A 6,449-nucleotide genomic window follows, 5' to 3' on the forward strand; every position below is an offset into this window, starting at 1 on the left:
TTTCGATATTTGGCAAAACCAATACAATATTGTAAAGTTTAAAAATAAAATAAAATTAAAAAAAATAAAGGTAATGACAATACTCATTTTGATGATTTTATCACTCTCTCACATTTTGAAAAATCAACATATCATTTTAAAAGAACATGTCAAACAACCTAGATATTAATTGTGAAAATGAACAGTATCACTTGAAGTATTTGTTTAAATAGCTTGAGGTTTATGTGTTTTATTGAAATATGTTACGCTTTATTTCTGCAGGTATAATTAACAGGAAAAATGTCCAGGTTTCAGGATGCTTGAAAATTTTTTTGTGTGTGGTCAGTAGAAAAATTTAGAAACTGATTTGGGCTGTGTGCCCAAATAATATCTTTATGGAGCTTATGAACAGTAGCTGGTTCCAGCCACCTACTCTCCTTTTAACAGGCATCCCTGGACTGGAAGCTGTGCAAATATGGATTTCTATCCCACTGTGTATCACGTACCTAGTTGCCCTCCTAGGTAACAGCACTATCCTCTTCATTATCAAAACCACCTCCAGGCTTCACGAACCTTAGTACATCTTCCTGTCTATGCTGGCAGCCACAGATGTGGGTCTGTCTTTATCAACTCTGCCTACAGTACTCAGTGCCTTTCTCCTGAATCACAGAGAGATTGAATTCTATTCCTGCCTAACACAGATGTTCTTTATCCATACCTTCTCCTCCATGGAGTCAGCCATCCTGCTGGCCATGGCCTTTGATAGATTTGTAGCTATTCATAACCCACTGCACTACACAGTAGTCTTAACCTATTCTCAGATTATGGGGATGGGGCTTGCAGCCATGATTAGGGGTGTGGTGTTGATGGTACCTTTGCCAATTCTGCTCAAGCGATTGCCCTTCTGCAAGGATGTCATTCTATCACATTGTTATTGCTACCACCCTGATGTTATGAAGCTGGCTTGTGGCCCTGTCACAGTCAACATCATTTATGGGTTGTCCCTTGTCCTGTGCTCCTTTGGAGTTGACTCTATGTTCACTGTCATTTCAATCAGCCTAATTTTGAAAACAGTGCTGGGCATTGCCTCCAAAGATGGTCAGCTCAAGGCACTTAACACTTGTGTTTCCCACATTTTCACTGTCTGCATCTTTTATGTGCTACTCATTGTGCTGGCTCTAATTCATAGGTTTGGTTCACATCTCCTCTTCTTCATGTCACCATGGCCAACTTCTTCCTCTTTTTGACTCCTGTTCTTAACCCCTTGGTTTATAGTCTGAAAACAAAACAAATAAGGTTTGCAGTGCACAAGATATTCAAGAGCAGGAAAAACTTGCTCACATAATCAAATATGAGTTATATTAAAAAGCTAAACTGATAAAAACAGAGAGTAGAATGGTACTTGGCAGGGACTAGGGAGATGAGGAAATAGGAAAACTTTGGTCAGACTGCACAAATTTCTAATTATGAAATGAGTAAATTCTGGTTATCTAATGTATAACATGGTGACTATAGTTAACAATAATGCATTATATACTTGAAAATTGCTTAGAATACATTTTAAGGGTTCCCACCACAAAAAGGAAGTGATAATTATGTAACTGTGTAGATCACAGCAAACTGTAGAAAATTCTTCAAGAGATAGGAATACCAGACCACCTGACCTGCCTCCTGAGAAATCTGTATGCAGGTCAAGAAGCAACAGTTAGAAGTGGACATAGAACAGACAGGTTCCAAATTGAGAAAGGAGTACATCAAGGATGTATATTGTCACCCTGCTTATTTAACTTATATGCAGAGTGCATCATGAGAAATGCTGGGCTGGATGAAGCACAAGCTGGAATGAAGATCACTGGGAGAAATATCCATTGATATTTCTGCCTCAGATATGCAGATGACACCACGCTTATGGCAGAAAGTGAAGAAGAACTAAAGAGCCTCTTGATGAAAGTGAAAGAGGAGAGAGAAAAAAAGTTGGCTTAAAACTCAACATTCAGAAAACTAAGATCATGGCATCTGATCCCATCACTTCATGGGAAATAGATGGGGAAACTGACAGATTTTATTGTTGGGGGTTCCAAAATCACTGAAGAAGGTGGCTGAAGCCATTAAATTAAAAGACACTTGCTCCTTGGAAGAAAAGTTATGACCAACCTAGACAGCATATTAAAAAGCAGAGACATCACTTTGCCAACAAAGGTCCATCTAGTCAAAGCTATGGTTTATCCAGTAGTCATGTATGGATGGAGAGTTGGACTATAAAGAAAGCTGAGAGCCGAAGAATTGATGCTTTTTGACTACTGTGTTGGAGAAGACTCTTGAGAGTCCCTTGGATTACAGGGAGATCCAACCAGTCCATCCTAAAGGAAATCGGTCCTGAATATTCATTTGAAGGACTGATGCTGAAACTGAAACTCCAGTACTTTGGCCACTTGATGTGAAGAACTGACTCATTTGAAAAGATTCTGATGCTGGGAAAGATTAAAGGCAGAAGGAGAAGAGGACAACAGAGAATGAGATGGTTGGATGGCATCACCGACTCAGTGGAAACGAGTTTGAGTAAACTCCAGGAGTTGGTGATGGATGGGGAGGCCTGGTATGCTGCAGTCCATGGGGTCACAAAGAGTTGAACACTACTGGGTGACTGAACTGAACTGACTGAATTATGTGATACAATGGCAGTATTAACTAACTCTACTATGTAATAATTTTGCAATATATAAGTGTACCAAATACATACATTATATGCCTTATACTTGCAGAATGTTATATGTCAATTATAGTTCAATAAGACAAGGGAAATTTGTTTTGTGATTTTCAAAAAGAAGGAAAAAATAAAAAGCCTAAACAATAGAGTCAAGGGCACAATTGGCAGACAGCAACAGAGTCATAATAAAGTTCATGCTTCTTCAACCACAAAAATGGATATATTCAAATACAAATTTTATATAAAATAAATTATAAAATACAGATAAAGTCAATGTCCAAATAGGAGGCAGACAAAAATATGTCATATTGTTGGAGTGCAAAACAAAGAGATGATTTCACCTGCACTTTAAAAACTTTCCTTCAAATTGCACAGTAATTGTGATATAAGATCCTCATATGAGACAATTAATCCCTAGATAAATCTGATTTAGCTCTATCTAAAAGTAATAATGATGTAAATGTAGAAGTAATCTAGAGATTAAAATGGAGCAAAATTCATGATAAAATAGATTAGAATTGACAGATACCGTGAGGTAAGGGCCTTGGAGAAATTCTTAATGAAATAATAATTGTTTCCCAGGCAAGCAAATACACCTCATTAAGTGCATGCTAAGTCGCTCAATTGCAGTCCTCTGGACTGTAGCCTGCCAGGCTCGTCTGTCCATGGGATTCTCCAGGCAAGAATACTGGGGTGGGTTGCCATGCCCATCTCCAGGGGATCTTCCCAATCCAGGGATTGAACTCTTGTCTCCTGCACTGCAGGCAGATTCTTTACCATAAGCCACCAGGGAAGACCCTAGTTAAGTGATACTTATACTGTTCTAAGAAACAACTGGATGACTTATTGTTTCATGTCAAGAATACTACTCTTTCCACTCCAGTAAGTCATTTACAGGCCAAAAAAGAAGTAAATGATAATTAAAAAATTAAAATGTGAGGCTTTATAAAGATATGCTCAGATTATTACTAAATTCCACTTATTATTAGGAGAGGATAAATGCTTCAACACCATGCAGACAACCCTGGCCAAATACTGAGATTAGAAGCTTGGTTTTTGTCTTCTGTCTTTTAAAAAAAAATTTTTTTTGTATATGTATGTTGTGTTAGTTATTTTAGATAAAAGTTTTAATTTTAATTGTGCTTACATTTTTCCATTTGAGAAACTGAGAGGCCATGTAATACATATTTTCTCTTGTTTGGTTGGTTTTTTGGGTTTGTGATGATCCAAACATTTGTTCTGTACTTTTTTAATGGAATTTATGAAGAGAATTTTATCTCTTTTCATTCTCTAAATTGCTTTAGCACACAAGAATTGGACCTCCAACTGGAATTTAAGGAGTTATAACTCAAGTCTTTGGTGATATATTGTTTTGTTTATATCTCATTTATGGGGAAAGCAGGATATTTTGTCCCTTCAAAGCAGACTAAAACCTATCAACTCCTATCTTCATTTGCTGTTGTAGTAGGGGGTCTGTATTTAAGGGTTACTTCAAATGTTCACTTATCTTTTTGAAGATATTGAAAACCATGAATTGTAGGCTTTAAAATGATAGTATGGAATATGAATTACATATTTACTCTTTAATTAATAGTTATAAATTTTAGAAGAATGCTTAAAACTGTATATGATTGAAACTATAATAAACTAAACTATCTACAAAAGGATGGAGGATGATACCAAGTGTGATAATAAGTGTGTTAGGAGTGTGGAGATTGTGAGTGATTCATACACTATCAAATGTTCTAGACTTTTAACAAACCTGTTATGTTTGTTCATATTTGCCCATCTAAAATTTTAGTTATGTTATTTATAATAATTTAAAATTTCCATACATTTACATTTAAAATCTTAAGTTAAAAGTCTGTGAGCAGCCTACAGTGGTGGGAAGAGGTGGGAGGTGCGAGGAGGTTTAATAGGACGGGGACATATGTGTACCTCTGGTTGACTCATGTATGCCAGAGGCCAATACAATATTGTAAAGCAAGTATCCTTCAATTAAAAATAAATAAATTTACTTTAAAAGTCTGTGAGCCTAGTTTATAAAGATTCTAATAATATCACATAGTAAAAAATGTCATAAGTAACACCTTTATAGTCTTTGATCTATGTCAGGACATTTTAAAATATGAAACAAACTCTGTACTTATTTTAAAGGATTATTGCAAAGGGAGGAAAAATTGATCAGTGGAGACAAAATAGCTCAGCTAATCATTTATGAGATTTAAAAAAAAAAGGGAATTTAAATGGTGTGTGTATGGCCTTGTCATAGGTAAGGAAGACAGCATCACTAAAGCTCATCTGCGTCATATGGGGAAGGGTGGTTCCTTACAGTAAGCTGCTTCCTAGACTAAAAAAGTTAAAGAACTCTTAAACTTTGCTGTGTGCAAAGTAGTCATGGGAAACCTCACAAAAATGCAGTTGGAAAGCCAAAAGGGGCAGCTCTCATGCTTGATGTCAATACAGATCCTGACCTGAAGATAGGCTTTGTGTATCTGGCAGGAAGTGACAGTAATTTATTATTAGCAGGAGGAAGAAATATTTTCTCCTTGCCTGGCAATAGCTCAGTCAATGAAGACTGTTACCACTTAGCCAATAAAAAGCTGCTATACTACAAATTCCATTTCCTCCAATTATTTTTGTTTTTAATACTCCCCAGCCCTGGCCCCAACTTCCCCTTCTCTGTAAAAGTTTCCTCTCTTGTGCTTTATGGGGATTGCATGTTGTTTGCCATAATTTCAAGTGCGTGTGTGTGCTCAGTCATGTGTGTGTCTGACTCTTTGCAACTCCATGGACTGTAGCCCTCCAGGCTTCTCTGTCCATTGAAATTTCCAGGCAACAATAGAGGAGCAGGGTGCCATTTCCTACTCCAGGGGATCATTCCAACCCAGGGATCAAACCCATGTTCTTCTGTGTCTATTACATTGGCAGGAGGATTCTTTACCACCAAGCCACCTGGGAAGCCCTTAATTCCATGTAACCAAATTGCAATTCTTTGTTGCTTCTGAATACACCAGCTTTGCTGGTAAAATAACTGGTTACTTTATTATTTTAGATTAACAGCTGTATTTCATGGTCACTGGGCTCAGATAACATGCATGCATGCTCATTCTTATCTGATTTTTGGGGACCCCATGGACTACAGCTCACCAGGCTCCTCTGTCTGTGGAACTTTCCAGGCAAGAATATTGGAGTGGATTGTCATTTGCGAAATATACTATACTCTTTATATATAGTAATGCATTACTACTCATAAATACCCATTTTATAGATAAGCAAACAAAGGCACATTTCATTAAAATAATTTGTTAAAGGACACCAAATTGCCCAAGTTTAATGGAACTTTGACCCTAGGCAGTATGGCTACAAAATCTTGGCTTGTATTATTGAACTCAGTGACTCTGTAAACTCAGTTAAAAAACTTGGACTTATATTTTTAAACATACAACAAATAGATTTCATGAGCATGGACAATGCATTTTTTTTTTTTACATTTAGCAAGTTCACAATTTTGTAAGTTCTTATGTTCTTGCTCAGTTGCTCAGTCATGTCTGACTTTTTGCAACCGGATGGATTGCAGTATGCAAGGCTTCCCTGTCCTTCACCATCACCTGGAGCTTACTCAAAACTCATGTCCATTAAGTCGGTGATGCCATCCAACTATCTCATTTTCTTTCATCCACTTCTCCTCCTGCATTCAATCTGTCCCCAGATCAGGGGCTTTTCTAATGAATCAGCTCTTATCATCAGGTGGCCAAAAACT

General features: G+C 37.0%; 1 pseudogene; it reads left to right on the forward strand.

Moving 5' to 3' along the window:
* The first annotated feature begins 374 nt into the window (after positions 1-374).
* LOC147358081 (olfactory receptor 51G2-like) lies at positions 375-1,324 on the forward strand (annotated as a pseudogene).
* Positions 1,325-6,449: the final 5,125 nt, after the last annotated feature.

Source organism: Bos grunniens, chromosome 15 (genome assembly GCF_055505025.1).
Source record: "Bos grunniens cultivar Pamir isolate PY7600 chromosome 15, Bosgru_T2T1.0, whole genome shotgun sequence".
In the NCBI taxonomy this organism is placed as follows: Eukaryota; Metazoa; Chordata; class Mammalia; order Artiodactyla; family Bovidae; genus Bos; species Bos grunniens.